This window comes from Onychomys torridus, chromosome 3 (genome assembly GCF_903995425.1).
Source record: "Onychomys torridus chromosome 3, mOncTor1.1, whole genome shotgun sequence".
Classification (NCBI taxonomy): Eukaryota; Metazoa; Chordata; class Mammalia; order Rodentia; family Cricetidae; genus Onychomys; species Onychomys torridus.
Genome location: NC_050445.1, coordinates 15,314,724 through 15,330,060, shown reverse-complemented (window position 1 = coordinate 15,330,060; position 15,337 = coordinate 15,314,724). Strand labels below are relative to the sequence as shown.

General features: G+C 41.5%; 1 protein-coding gene across 4 annotated transcripts in view; it reads right to left on the bottom strand.

Moving 5' to 3' along the window:
- Herc3 (HECT and RLD domain containing E3 ubiquitin protein ligase 3) overlaps positions 1-3,541 on the bottom strand; it is a 104,743-nt gene extending 101,202 nt beyond the window's left edge. For all 4 annotated transcript variants that reach the window (XM_036182890.1, XM_036182889.1, XM_036182891.1 and 1 more), the window contains exon 1: positions 3,088-3,541. The gene's annotated coding sequence lies outside the window, so the exon portion shown is untranslated. The remainder of the gene's footprint in view (positions 1-3,087) is intronic.
- Between the last annotated feature and the right edge of the window lie 11,796 nt (positions 3,542-15,337).

Below are 15,337 nucleotides of genomic sequence, written 5' to 3'. Positions count from 1 at the left end.
GGCTGAACAAGTCACAAAGCAGCACCCCTCCATGGCCTCTGCATCAGCTCCTGCCTCCAGGTTCCTGCCCACTTTGAGTTCCTGTCCTGACTTCCTTTGAAGATGAAGTGTGTGTGATGTGGAAGCATAAGCCAAACAAACCTTTTCCTCCGCAAATTGCTTTTGGTCATGGTGTTCCATCACAGCAATAGTAACCCTAACTAGGACAGGGCTCAGAAATAATTTCTGAACAGAGAAAACACAATGCTAGCTGTGAGTGCAAACCTAGCCTGGGTCTAGATCTAAATACTTGATTTAATTTACCCTCTGACAATTCAAGGACCTAGAACAGCCAGAAGTCTTATTATGCACAGCTGGTGGGAGGGTAAGTTGGCAAAACCACTTTAGAAACCTCAAGATTAGCAAGATTAAATCACTTGCCCAAGAACATGTAAATAAGTAGCTGAAATAGAAACTTACTAAGTCAATAGGCAAAATTCATATTTCCTCTAGTAGACTACAAGCCATACTCTTTAACAACTCTGGACTGTGTCTTCAACAAAAGGAGACCAAATCTTGAAAACCATACACTCTAATTTTGTAAATATGAGTTTAAAGACAAAGCTGCAGATGATCAAAATACATTATAAATCTGTGGAAATTTGAAAATGAAACCATTATTATGCATAATTAGTATATGCTAACAAAACATTTCCTAAGAAAATGTAAAAAGACAAAAATGTGTGCAATAAGTTGCCTCGTGTTCCCTAAATCATGGGTGATTATACAACCAGAACTTAAGCCAGCCAGAGGGAGAAGAGGAGTGAACAAGTCTCCATAGAATTAACCAGATTGTCCTCCACAACCTTGACTCGTGATAAAACCAGCTCACTTATACAGAAACACGGTTAACACCAGCAAGTATCATTTCTGAATGTTCTCAACGTTTAAGAGAGCAGGGCTGTATTGTCAAAGGGGCCATCTTACGGAAACAGACTTACCCACCCATCAGAAATGGCAGCTGAGAGCTTCAGGACCAAGAGACTACGGTTAGGTGGCTACAGAGCAAGGTGCACAGCCTGTAGTCCAGCACTTAGAGCGTGGAGGCAGGGGGATCACTTCAAGGTTGTCACCAGCTACATGGGGAGTTCAAGGCCAGCCTCAGCTACAGGAAACCCCCTCCTAGAGCAAAGGGGAAGGAGGAAGAATGAGAGGAAAAGAGGAAGGAGAAGCTGTCAACTAGGAGCTCAGAAACTAGGTCCCCTACTTTCTGGACTCACCTTCTTCTCCTCACTACCTCAAAGCAAAGGGAAAGAATGAAGATACGTTACTGTCCCTCACCAAGCAGCTGTATCAGTCAGTCTGAGCCTTCACATAATTTTGTTTAATCCTCTTATCAGCTCTGTGCGTTAGATATTATTTCCATTTACAAGACTGGGGGAAAAAACCCAAGGCTCAAAGGACTTAAGTTAACTCACCCCTAATCATACACTAGGCACCTGGACCAGAAGCCAGAACTGTCCCACCTCAGTATGGATGTTATATAAAGACATGATAAAAGAAGAGGACTCTGCAGAGTGCCTAGAGTGGTGGTGTACACCTGCAATCCCAGTGCTTACGAGGCTGAGGCAGGAGGATTACTCAGAGTTCAGTAGCACATCTGGGCTATAATCAATTAGACACCAGTCTACACTATATAGCATGACTCCATCTCCAAAAGAAAAGAAAGAGTAGACATCTGAAAATAAGAATTCCTTCAACTGCTCAGGACTGAGTGTTGTTCTCCAGTGTATCTCGAGACAGGGGTTTGGTTGAAATAACCTCAAACCACCCTTGATGAAGTTAGTCCTCTTTAATGGGAACTAGAGTCATAAAGAGGGCCTTAGAAAATTCTGGCCATTTAATAGGAGCAGTAAAAAATACTTTCAAATAATCTCTCGTTTAGACTGGACAAAAGTTATGGGAAAAATAACTCAGTTTTGCTGTTCATTTCCCCAGGTATCTCTCACAGCTGGCTAGTTTACTGTAACTGTTACAGTACTCGCGGGTCTCCCTGTTACTATATCCTCTACATGCAATACAAGAAGCCACAGGCAGGCACCTCCAGTTACCAAAATAAAGCAAAGAGAAGGATGAAGATGTGTTATGGCCCCTCACCTCACAGTTGTATTGGTCTGAGTCACCACATAGTCTGTGGCCCTGAATTTGTTTCCGACGTCATTCTTACGCAGAGACTCCCGTTCGATTAGGAGACCATCACTTTTATTTCTGAAACGGGTGCAAAGCTATCTTCTGTCTGTCTCCAGCAGGGGTGCTACTTTCATTATGTACAAAGATGTTTTTAAGTGATTATACAAATCTTAAGAGATTCAAATTTGTCCCGCAGCATGAAATGCCAGACCCAATGACTTCTCCAGCACTGTTTGGAACATTTTTCGACCCCTAATCTTTTTAACACAATGAACGACAACTTACTGAACAAGTCCAACTGGGTGGTAGTGAGCCATGCTTCTATTTTTTCCACGATAAAGGAGTTTTGCATATAATTTGACTCTTGTAATTTAACTACTTCAATAAGGTCAATACTGGAGTATGTAATCTACCTATTGTGCTTTCCTCATTTACAATGCTCTCCTTCTCCAAGAAAAGGATATACCAAAAAGAGCTGCACCGTAATGTGCCTCTGAGCGTACCATATTGCTCTCGCTGCATTTAAAAAGGCTAATCCTCGTTTTGCTTCGCTTTCCCTTCTTTCCAGACTAAAGCTAAAAATCAGTTCACTTCATCAAATTATCAAACGAAAGGGTCTAGAAATAGCTTCCTATTTGTGGAAAGAGCCAGAAGGCACATAAAAATGGAAGATATCACTTTGAATCGTCCTCCCCCCCCCCCCAAAGCACCCACAAATCCCAGCGAAATCCTTAGACGTCTTAAGTAAGAATTTAATGTACTTCCTAATGGGGCCAATGTGAACTCTAAAGTAATATAGAATTAGAAAACAGCCTGGAACAGCAAAGTTCAAGCACTCGTCCCCGGGGGCCCGGGCTGCACACGCTCGCAGCCGCCGCTGGGGCGAGTCTCCCCAGGTTCAACCCTTCAATCACACACCTGCTCCTGGGTCCAGCCGTCGGGTCCGGCCGCAGCACGCCTGCACCAGAGATCGGGTCCCCGAGCCCCGCCCGCCAGCTGGGTGGGAGGAGCCCGCGGCCAGCCGCAACGCGAATTCCCCTGCCGCCGCGCCGCTCCGCACGCAGGAGGTCACCCACGGCCCGCGTCCAAGCTGGGGCGGAGAGGCGCCTCCGCCACGGGGAGCTGCGGACAGCCCAGCCCCCGCCCCCGCGGGCGCAGCCGGCTCAGTGCACCGGAGATCGCCGCCGCGCCCCCGCACCCCGCGCACCCCGCGTCCGCAGCGCCGACCCTGCGACCGCAGCCCTCGAGCAGCTCAGGCCTCCCCAACCTCCCGCGTCACAGTATTAATGAAGTTTCCCCGCACTCCCGCGGCCGCAGAATGAGCAGGGGGAACGACTTCCCGCCCGGCCAATGGTGGCGGCGGCAGCGGGGCGGGGCGCGGCGGGTGCGGAGAGGGCGGGGCGACGTCGGGACGGGAGGGGCCCGGGAGGTGACCGGAGGGGGCGGGGAGATGGCGGGACTCGCTGCTAGGAGGTTACCGGGAGGGGGCGGGACCTAGGGCCGGGTCGGAGTAGGGGATGACGGAAAGGTAGCCGGCAGGAGGTGGTGGGATCCGCTGCTGGGAGGTTGTGGGGGCGACAGCCTGGAGGTAGTAAGGAGTAACCTTTCCAGGCGTGAAATTGCTTTTCGCCGGCTGGGATGCAAAGGAGCACTGTCCAATGAAGGGGATGGGGGGTTGCAGGTTGCTTGGTTGCTTTTTGGGGGGGGGGTGGGATGGTGGGGTTTTGGTTCTCGACTCAGGTTCTTATTCATGCAGAGGTGAGAGATGGGTGACTGACATCCTGAGCTGGAGGATGACTGCCAGGACGGTGGGTGGTTCTGAACCGGGTGACACACAGGAATCAAGATCTGCTGACCTGCAGTGGTGCACAGAGAGAGGCGGGACCAGAAAGGAAAGCACTCTGCAGAAAACAGAGCATGACAGACACCAGTTGTGAAATCATAAAACACCACCTTTGGTCTAAAACCCCAGAAATGGGGGAGGGAAAAGAAAATAGAAGTTTCAGCTCCACTTTCCCAGGACTTGAAGATGACCTACAAGTTTCTTCCTCTCCCAAGGCTACAAATGCTCTCAGACTTGCGCTGGGGCGCCTCTCATCTTCAAATAATCTTTTCAAGAAAATTACATGACAACAGTGAATTCATGTTTCTATATGCCTTTAACTTGAAACTCTGAACATGGGGCTTTAACCCAAAAGAATGTACTAAATTCTCAAAGAACTAATAAAAAATTAAGGCATGAGCCCCCTAAATGGTTATCAACACCAGCTCGTCAGTCCTAAAAGCATATACCAACAAGGAACACAAACTAGATCCACTGGTACAACCTGGCTTATTTATATAAATGTAACAATAATAAGGAGGCTGTGAATTTGAGGGGGATACTTGAGAGAGGTATGAGGGAGGGTAATGATCTAATTTTATTTTGATTAAATTTTTTTGTTTTGTTTTTTGAGACGGGGTTTCTCTGTGTTGTTTTGATGCCTGTCCTGGATCTCTGTAGACCAGGCTGACCTCGAACTCACAGAAATCCACCTGCCTCTGCCTTCCGAGTGCTGGGATTAAAGGCGAGCGCCGCCGCCGCCGCCGCCGCCGCCGCCACCACCACTACCCAGCTTGATTAAATTTTCAAAAGAAAAATGACAATAAGTGAAAGAAATTTTATAATCCACATTTCCAGAATAATTCTTCCCCAAACCATTCATATCACATCAAGTCTTCAGTCACCTACTCTGAAAGCCTAATAAATAGATTGACTAGTAAAGAAAATGCCTCAAGGACCAATGTATCCTGAGGGTAAGGCAGGGGACTGATGTATCTTGATATGGCAGTGGCCTGCTGTATCCTGAGGGTCAGGCAGTACCCTGCTGTATCCTGAGGGTCAGGCGGTGCTCTGATGCTCCCTCAGGATAAGGCAATGTTGGCTGCATGCAGCCCTTCAGTGAAAATTGAAGCACCTCCAACACCAGGAAGATAAATAATTAAGAGATAACTAAGGTCATCTAAGACAAGGTTTCCTCAGCTTTCTCTACTTTCAGCCCCTCCTTACCCCTGTTATGCCCAGATCGTGGGGGACCCCCCAAAAGACCACCATAGAGACTGAATCCCGCAAGTAAAAAGCAAAGAGCCTTTATTTTCAAGCTCCAGAGCTAGGTCTGTCTGTCCCAAGCAGGGGTGAGAGCAAAGAGCCCTGAGCCCAGGCAGGGTAGGATTTTTTTGTCATAGCAAGAGGTTGGGGTGAGGGTATTTCCAGTGTTCAGGACCCTGATTGGCTGACATTTGTCTAGGGGTATCCTATAAAACAAAAAATAGGCGACCCTATGTAATGGCTGGAATGTTTGGGATGTTAGGTACTTCTCATCCCTGGGTGGATTCCCTGGGTGGTGTCCTGGATCTGGGTGTTGCCTGCCAGTAAGCCTCTCACAGAAGCTGTGTCTAGGCCCCTAAGCCTGTCAAGGCACATGTGTGGTCAAGCTGTTTTGGGGCCCCTCCACAACCCCCAAATTTTTACATATAGATATGTAAAGAAGGTATTGAAATCGTAAGGAATTTTACTTCAAAATGATTCTTTGTTATACAGTTTTACCATTTGTTAAAGAAGACAGAAAATTAGCATACTAAAGACATGAGTGTGCTCATTTATTTTATACAAGGAATTAAATCTTGCTGAATACCTGTTACTTCAGGACAGAGCACAACTTCAATGTTTTTCAGAATTAAGCAACTTAATTCTATAAACCTCAATGCTGAGAAAGCTACTTCACATAAACACATAGTAAAAAAATGGCAAAGGTATGTTTAAGGTCATTTCTTAAATGATGAGACGTTCTAATCTCAAGTCAAAATTCATTGAATGATTTATTTATTTGTTTGTTTGTTTGTTTGTTTGTTTGTTGAGACAAGGTTTCTCTGAGTACTTTGCGCCTTTCCTGGATCTCACTCTGTAGACAAGGCTGGCCTCGAACTCACAGAGATTCGCCTGCCTCTGCCTCCCAAGTGCTGGGATTAAAGGCATGCGCCACCACAGCCCGGCTTGAATGATTTTTTTTTTAAATGAGCCTCAAGTCAGCAACTCAGTTTCTTAAACATTCTCCCACAATCTATTCCAGAGACACACTAACTTAACACCAACCTGCCAAGAATGGCAGTAAGTAGATATCGAGTCTTTGTTCCCCATAATTAAACCATTATGTTTCTATAAAAGCAGAAGACTGTATGTGCAGTAAAAACACAATTCATTACACAATAGTCTCAAACCTGAGCTTTTGGTATTTAAGGTGTCTAAGGCAGTGATGAGCTAGGTATGACATCATACTTAGTGGTATGACAATTTGCGCAGTGCAAAGTACATTACTGTGTGTTCAAAATAAGAATTCTGTGAAGTATGAAATTGCTATGGCCGGGGGGAGTGTGCTGCCAGGAATGTCTCTTACTCATTGGCTTTTGACTTAATTTCTGGTCACTGCACATTCAGAAACAACAACATTTTCATGACAAAAGCTGATTTTAGAAACGCTGGAAGCAAAAGTAATCACTCATTCTCCAGATGTGTAGCACTGTTGGAAAAGCTTAGTCTGCTACAAAGATATAAATGCAATTTGGAAATGATATCACTAGTAAGAATCGGGTAGATGGCTAAAGACAACTTATGGTAGACAAGAGTATGATCCTATTTCTTGTGTCAAATATAAAATTCATAATCTCAATTTTGGTTGGTATGCTTTGCCTATGGATCTAGTCAGTTTGGGGTAAAGTTTCACATTGAAGAGAAAGGTTGGTTATCAAGACTCAAGCCTAGAGGGGAGGTGGAAGTGATATTTGAATAACCTAAGGACCATATGCTTCCTATAAAATGGCCAAAACTCTAAGGAATTTATTACATGTGGGACAGTGAAGAAACTTTACTGCCACTTCTTTTTAAAAGAAATTATTATTTTTAATTGTGCATGTGTTTTTTTGTGTGTGGTTTCCCCATAATTCTTTCTTTCATTTTTTGCCTACTTAATTTAAAAAAAAAAAAAAAAAAGCCCAGAAAGACAAATGCTACATGATGCTACATGTTCTTCCTTACATGTGGATCCTAGCTCTGTGGAGGCCAGAAAGTTTGAAGGCCCATGAGAGGAGGGAAGCAAAGAAGCCTTAAGTGGGGAAGCGCTTCTGGAGCACATGATACATGAAAGTAAAAGAGAATTCTGGGAGGTGGGATGATTTGAATGGAGAAGGAGTCAAGGAAAATGCAGGAGAGAGGGTTAATAAAAGCTGAGACACAATGAAAAAACTTTATGGCAAGCCACTTCTTTCTAAGCTAATTAAAATATATAATATAATATGATATAATATAATATAATATAATATAATATAATATAATATAATATAATATAATATAAAGGGAGTTTGAATAGAGATACCCTGCAAGTGTGGATAATGTTGCTCCCAGAAGCCATAGGTTATTTATTGAAAATCCAAAGCTTGGAATACCTCCTCAGAGAGGCTCCAGAGGACCCCAAAACAATACAGGTTATTGTCGTTGCTCTTGATTGCCACAGAACTGGGTGATAATACCTTGTTGCTGAAGATACCACACATTTTAGTGCCAGAAAATATGGAAGTCAAATGGGAAGCTTCCTTCCTGCTGGTTAGTTTTCAGAGTGCCAGGTGGTGCTATGTAGGCCGTGGGGGTCAGGAGAGTCATCCGTGATCTTAACCAGGAGAAGACCCTGCATGCTGTAATACCAATGTCCAAGCAAGATGTGCCCACTGGTGCAGGAGTGGCATGAATGTTATAGGGGTAACCAACAACTTTCTCATGAGATATGGGGCCTACCTCACAGGAAGAAATTCATTTCTGCTATTGTAAGCCTGGTCAAGAACTCAAACTGGAGAAGTCATAGGCCTTCAGGGGAACCTACTGTTACTGTTTCCAAGGGATCATGTCAAATTGTGTTATAGATGTTCTGGTTACAATGAGAAGTATACCTATAGTCTCAGGCATTTGAATACTTGGTCCCCAGTTAGCGCCACTGTTTGGGGAGTTTTAGAAGATGTAGTCTTTCTGGAGGAAGTATATCATGTGGGGTGAGCTTTGAAAGCTGAAGACCTTACCTACTTCCAGTTCCCTTTGTATGCTTTGATGTTGGGAGCACAGTACAAAAGTCCTTGGACCCACAAATCTCCAGGAAGACAAGGAATGTTAAGCATGCAGGAAGTCTTTCCAAGGGCAAAGATGGAAAACCTGTTCTTCCATCCAGAAAACTGGGAATTGGAAGTGATTAATAGCCTGGTGATCTGCATTATCTGTTGGACCAGGCCATATTAAGCTCCTACAACCAGAACTAGATGTAGTTAATAATCCAAATGACCCTGATAGCCAGAGGCTCCCCTAAACTCCAACCACCAGGACCAGAGGTGGGTAATAGCACAAATGATCTCTATGCTACCTGTATGGCCAAGGCCAGGGCAGATTCTTCCCTAGGCCTTTGCTATATAAGGTAGCTTACCTCTATAACCCATCTTCTTGGAAGAAATGACCTTACCCTGGGTCAAGTTTCAGTGTAATTATGCTTCCTTGTGCATCGGTGATTGTATTACACAAGGAAACTTTTCTTTCTAAATTATACTGGGCTTAAATATATTGGGAATAAACCACCTGATATCAGACTGCCTGAAGTCTTTTGATCCAGGTTGATGAAGTTTATCTGAACTGAGTTTTCATTCTCATCTCTCATCTCTTTGTAGATCACTACCTTGCTATAAACACCTTTAGGGTTCCCCTCACTTTGTGATTGAAATAAAGGATGCGAATTCTCAGTATGCTGCTCCAGCCACCATGGTAGCTACTTCCTGCCATGTTTCCACACCATGAACTCTAACCCTGTCTTAGGATTTCTGTTGCTGTGAAGAGACACCATGACCACAGCAACTCTTATAAAGGAAAACATTTGATTGGGTGGCTTATAGTTCAGAGGTCCAGTCCATTATCATCACAGTGGAACATGGTGGCATGTAGGCAGACATGGTGCTGGAGAGGTAGCTAAAGGTTCTATATCTTGCATAGACAACAGGAAGTAAACTGAAACACTGGACATGCCTTGAGCATAAATGAGGTCTCAAAGCCCGCCCCCACAATTGCACACTTCCTCCAACAAGGTCATACCTACTCCAACAAAGCCACATCTCCTAATAGTGCCACTCCCTGTGGGGGCCATTTTCTTTCAAACTACCACAAACCATCTGGAACATAAGCCCAAATAAACTCTTTCTTCTATGAATTGCTTTTGGTCATAGTGTTTTTTCACAGCAATAAAAACTCTAACTAAGACACTTGTGCACCCTAGTTTTTAAGTCAACTTGATGTAAACTACAGATATCTGAGAGGAGAGAACCTCAACTGAGGAAATGCTTCCATAAGAACAAGCTGTAGACAACCCTGTAGAGTATTTTCTTTATTGGTGATTGGCAAGAAGAAGGCCCAATCCATTGTGGATGGTACCACCCCTGGGCAGGTGGTCCTGGGTTCTGTAAAATGCAGGGTGAGCAAGTCATAAAGAGAAAGCCAGTAAACAGCACTCCTCTATGGCCTCTGACTCAGCTACTGCCTCCAGGTTTCCATTCAGTTGAGTTTCTGTCTTGGCATCCTTCAATAGACTGTGACGCAATATAGTTAAGCCAAATAAACCTAGAACAATCTGTCAGGTCCAATGGAAATTCCATTTCCCCAAATTCTGGCCATTGGTCAAAAGCCCATCAAAATTTATTTATGGGAAGAGATTTCAAGACAGCCTAACTGATCCTGTCAAGCAATTCTTGTGATGGCTAAAGTTAATTTTTAATTTTAAATCACCATAGTTAAGGGATCTATAAAACAAAAATGTCTCTAACCTGTAAACGTCACTTGCCCAATGACAGATAACTTCCTGGAATGTTGGGACTGTTGTTCATGTAAGATAGCAAGCCTGGTGGTTAAGCTTGGTTGCCCTAACTGCACAGTTTTTGCTTGATCATATGTAGGTGGAGGTATGTAGGCAGGAAGTGTGAAAGCCTCAATGATATATATATGGGATTCTATGGGGAAAACAGACTCACTGATACAGGATAAGGTAAATCCAGTTGCAGAGTCTTTAGAAAACTAGGGACTTATCACAGGCTGCTTCACACTGCCTGATCCCATCTTCACCACCCAAGAGCATGACCCCCTTTCTCCTCACTTTTCAGCGGTCACATAGGCAGATAAGAAGCACTGCCTCTATCAGGCCAGATAGCCCAAGGTCATGGAAGGAGTGAATTCCCACTACACTTCGCCTTTTTGTCTAAATAATAAGGCTCTAAACCTAATACAAAACTATATACAATAAAAATGATTATCAAGTATTGTCCAGGAGAAAAAAAGGGTAATACATAAACAAAAATGTAACCACAACCAACAAGAACAACATGAAGCAAAAAACACATACTAAATTTCCAGACTATAGGTAAATGGCAAGTTACAGAGATTACTCCAATAGCTGTCCTATCCTGAAGAATCTATATTTAGTACCTGATATGCTCTTAGCTAAAACACCAGAGGAAAGTAACTGTAACCATCTGGTCTTCAATTCCATCAAAGACCTGAGAAGGAAAACAATGTTACCCAAGTAAACAGGAAGTACAAGCAAGCAACTTCCAAAAAAAAAAAAAACATGCGAGAAAAGACAGACACAGCTGGCTGCCTGGACAGTCACCCAACAACTTTGGGGCATCTACTTTTGCTATAGGCCTAGAATATCGGATAGACCATTTTCAGAAGCAAGATATTTGAAAGACCATAGTACCCTATCTTGGCAAGTTTCAGCAGTCACTTTTCCTTGTGTCCTGCTTGTCCAGAATGGACAGTGTGCTTGCTGTCAGCAGCCGAGGTAAGGGCAGTTCTTTGCCCAACAGGCCCTTTTTTTCCAAGAAGAAGACAAACTCTATATGGGGTACCTTTGATGCCCAACATTCTCTCAGGAGTAGATCAGTGCTGCCAGGAGCAATTGTGCCTCATGTCAACAGAATTCTAAGTTAGTAAAACATTTAAATGATATTCTCTACATATGAAGTATTTGAAGATTACCTATCCATCCGACATATACGTCTGTATATCTAGAAAACCTAACTAACATGACTATAAATATTACAAACATGGTTGACTATTAACTTGTAATTCTTATCAACCTAAATAAAACTTAAAAACTAAGGCTTCACATTAGAAAAATAAACAATCTGTAAACAGATGTACAGTATAGGAACAATGACCTCGAAGTTGTGACAATAGACAAAAATATCAGAGGTAGAAATACATAGTGCAATGTGACAATATTCTTAATATGTATCAATATACAAAATATCCTAAATAGAGGTAGAACACACATATAGTATGACAAATATAATTTTTCATTTGTATCAATATACAAAATATTTCAAACAGGAGTAGGAACATATGTATACTATGGCAAATATAGTTTTGTATTTGTATCAATATATAAATACCTTATACAGGAATAGAAAAATAATTTTACATTTGTATCAACATACATGAATCCATACCAATGCAAATTATCTCAAGCTGATAGTTACTGATTTAGTTTACAAGTAGATACAATAATCTACCTTATTATCCTATCTATTCCCCATTTTTCTTTCCCAAAAGAGAACCCTGAGTCTAAACTTTACTGTCCCACCCCCAACCCTATTACAACTTATAACCAACCCCTAACAGATGACAATTATCCATAACCCTGAGAAAACAAAACCTTTTGGGAGAGGGAGTGTCATTTTCTTAAAATTGTTTCCTGCTGTCTAGGGGGTGACAGTGTCTCTGTGGGATCCTGTAAGAAACTAAAACAATGGTTAAGTCTCCTTAGGACTAGCTGTAATGCTTGTAGCCAGTCTCAGACTAAGGAATAAATCTTATGTGAAGTTCTGACTAGAGGTGTAAGATGATGGATTATCTTAGTCAGCCACGTTGGAATTGTCCTGAACCGTTTGTAGTCCAAAGCCAATCTTTGAGTGGTGTTTATCGGCTCAGTGGCATCATGAATCAGGTAGAATCATTGTTGTGGGGCCCCATCTTCCTTCTGGAGACTTCAGAGATCGATGTTAAGAAACGTTATTGTTTACTGTGGAAAACTTAAACATTACTAATATCAAAACTGAAAGTTTAAATTTTAGGATAGCACTATATCTAAAGAAAGGTTCCAAAGAGTCAAGAGTAAGTATGGGGAGAAATAGAATTTTGACAATAATAGTCCTTATATTTTTTGGTTTTCTTCTGTCCCACACCAGGAGGCTCTTCTGATATGAGACAGAAACTCTTTCATGTTTTCTTTTAACAATATGCTTGGATTTAGAGAAGGAGAGAGCCATGCTCCAACTCCAAAGCCAGCTTTGATTTTTAATTGAGTTGGGACTACAACTTTCCTGAGAAGTAAAGAGATAACAATGTTTAGGTAGTGAAGTTTTACCCTGGAGAGAATATTGGTACCAATAGATCCTATTTTCTTTGCTTGTAAATGTTTTCTGGATTGCCGTCCCTTCTGATTTAGACATCTAGATGTACAAGGTCTTTAACTTCTTGAAGATGAATATTTCTATTTTCCTGTAAAGACAAAAACAGAACTCTGTCCCGACCCTTGTTTGGTGAGTTTTCCTTACAACTTGTAGAATTGTTACATTAGTTAATGAGCATCATTTCTCCTTATCAAGAGGTTTCTCCTGTTCAAATTGGATCTTTATTAATTTTGATGGTATCCATAGCTTTTCTTCTCCTGTGGAAACAAAAGCAAAACTCTTTCCCCAAAATAGCGCGTATCCTGGTTTCCCTTTGGAGGTCAACACATCTTTAAAGTACTCAGGCTGATTTAACTCAGTAGTTTTTTTCTATTGTCCATTGTCTCTCAGCTGTTGTTCCTTTCTCATCAGCATTAAAAAAGTTCAAGGTTAATAATGCAATCTGTCTTTGACAGTTTTGTTTTTCCCTTTTTGTTTATTAAGCATATCTTTTAAAGGGTGATTGGATCTTTCTACAACCACTTGTCCTGTAGGATTGTATGGTATACCTGTAATACGATTTATATTATAAATGCAAAAAACTGTTTCATTTTACTAAAGACATATGAGGGAGAATGCAATGTCTGTCTTAATTTGTACAGGTATACACATTATGGCCATGACTTCTAATAGGTATGTAATTACAGAATCAGCCTTTTCAGAACTCAAAATAGTTGCCCATTGAAATAATGAAAATGTATCTATTGTATGGTGTACATATTTTTATTTTCCAGATTCTGCAAAATGAAACACATCCATTTGCCAAATTATATTTCTCTGTATACCTTTTGGATTACTCCCTGCAGGTAATGGAGTTTAGTTATTGAAGGAACAAGTAGGACATTTTTTTACTATTTCCTTGGCTTGTTGCCAAGTGATGGAGAAATCTCTTTTTAAACCTTTGCTATTGACATGATTTTTTTTAAATGAAATTCTGAGGCCTTCAGTACAATTACTATTAATAATTGATGAGCTTCATCATTACCTTCTGCTAGAGGACCTGACAGACCTGTATGGTATATATATATCATTATCCCTATTTCTGATTATTTCCTGTAATTGTATAAATAGCAAAGTTAATTCTGTTTTATCAGGAATAAATTAAGCAGTTTCAGTATGTAAAACAACTCTTTCTGCATATTGAGAGATAGTAACTATATTGAGAGGTTCTGTAACGTCTATTACTACCATAAGAATGGCATACAATTCTGACTTTAGTACAGAATTGTAAGGACTTCGAACTACTTTACTTAAATCTCCTGATTTATATCCTGCCTTTCTGATTTATTTCTATCCATATAGAATGTAGGGACACCAGAGATTAGTGTTCTCTGAACAATGAGAGGAAGGATCCAACTGGTTCTTTTTATGAATTTGATTCTCTCGCTTCCAGGGATGGCCTCTAACTCCTTATGTAGCTAAGGCTGGTCTTGAACTTTAATCCTCCAGTCTATGTCTCCCAAGTGTTAAAATCACAGATACACACCACCATGTGTGGCTTGAACCTTTTTAATAAAATGAAGTAATAATCTATGATATATGCTAAACAATTGCAAGCTATCTGGCAAAATGAATATAATGTCATTTCTCCCTGGCACATGTTTAAATTGTTATTAGTTATTTGCCATTATAAACAATTGTGTAACAGAGACAAATGTTTGTTCTCAAGAATAACTTCCTCAAAGCAGAATGCCTAGGTTAGGCAGAATGTGGGCTCTAAGTTCTCATAATTTGTCAAGTTTCAAAGGATGGCAACAACCAAATTCAGCACCTGAGTAGTTTCTGTTTCGCCCCTATCTCTGCCCCCAGTAGTAATAAAAAAAAATCATTCTATTACAGTAATTTCATAGACCAGTTTAAGTCCTTATCAAAATATGTGTGGAATAAACAAAAATAAGCCCCAAAAGTCTTACTGTAAAAATTAATAAGGCAACACCTAATCATTAGTTTAGGCAATATATTTCTACCTATTTTTAAAAAATTAGCTACAAACTTAAACTTTTATGATTATATTTGTCAGTACAAAATTCTGGTGTTTTTTTTTTTTTCTGTTGTTTTTCCCAGTCCTCCCACACATTTGCCAAAAATAAAGGCTCCAGAAAGGAAGTTCTGTGCAAATTCAGACTGTTGTTAGTCTTTTAATTTTTAGTACATATGCACCAGGCAGTACCAATGAGCTGGAGGTTCACCGAGTTCCAGACAAAGCATCAGCATTTGTCACCAGCAGTAGAGTAACAGCCAGAGTAAGAAAGCATTTCACTCTCCATTTCTAAGAAAAAAAGAAGAAAAATAAACCAACAAACCTTTAGGAAGCAAGAGAACCCCACAGTCATGAGTTAAATGTCCGTTGTGGGCTAATCACCTTCATCCATCACCTTGCTGTATGAGCCAACGCTTCCTCAGCTCTACAGGAAAGCAACTTCACTGGCCAGCCGTAGGTAGACATAGTCTTTGAGCCTGCTATAGTCTTGATGTTTGGTCTTCTCAGATGTATGCTGAGATCCTAAGGCCCAGAGGGATGGTGATAGAAAGGAGCACTTTTGGAAGCTGGTTAGGTGATGAGAGTGGAACCCTCACAGCTGGAATTAGTGTCCTTATGAAAGAA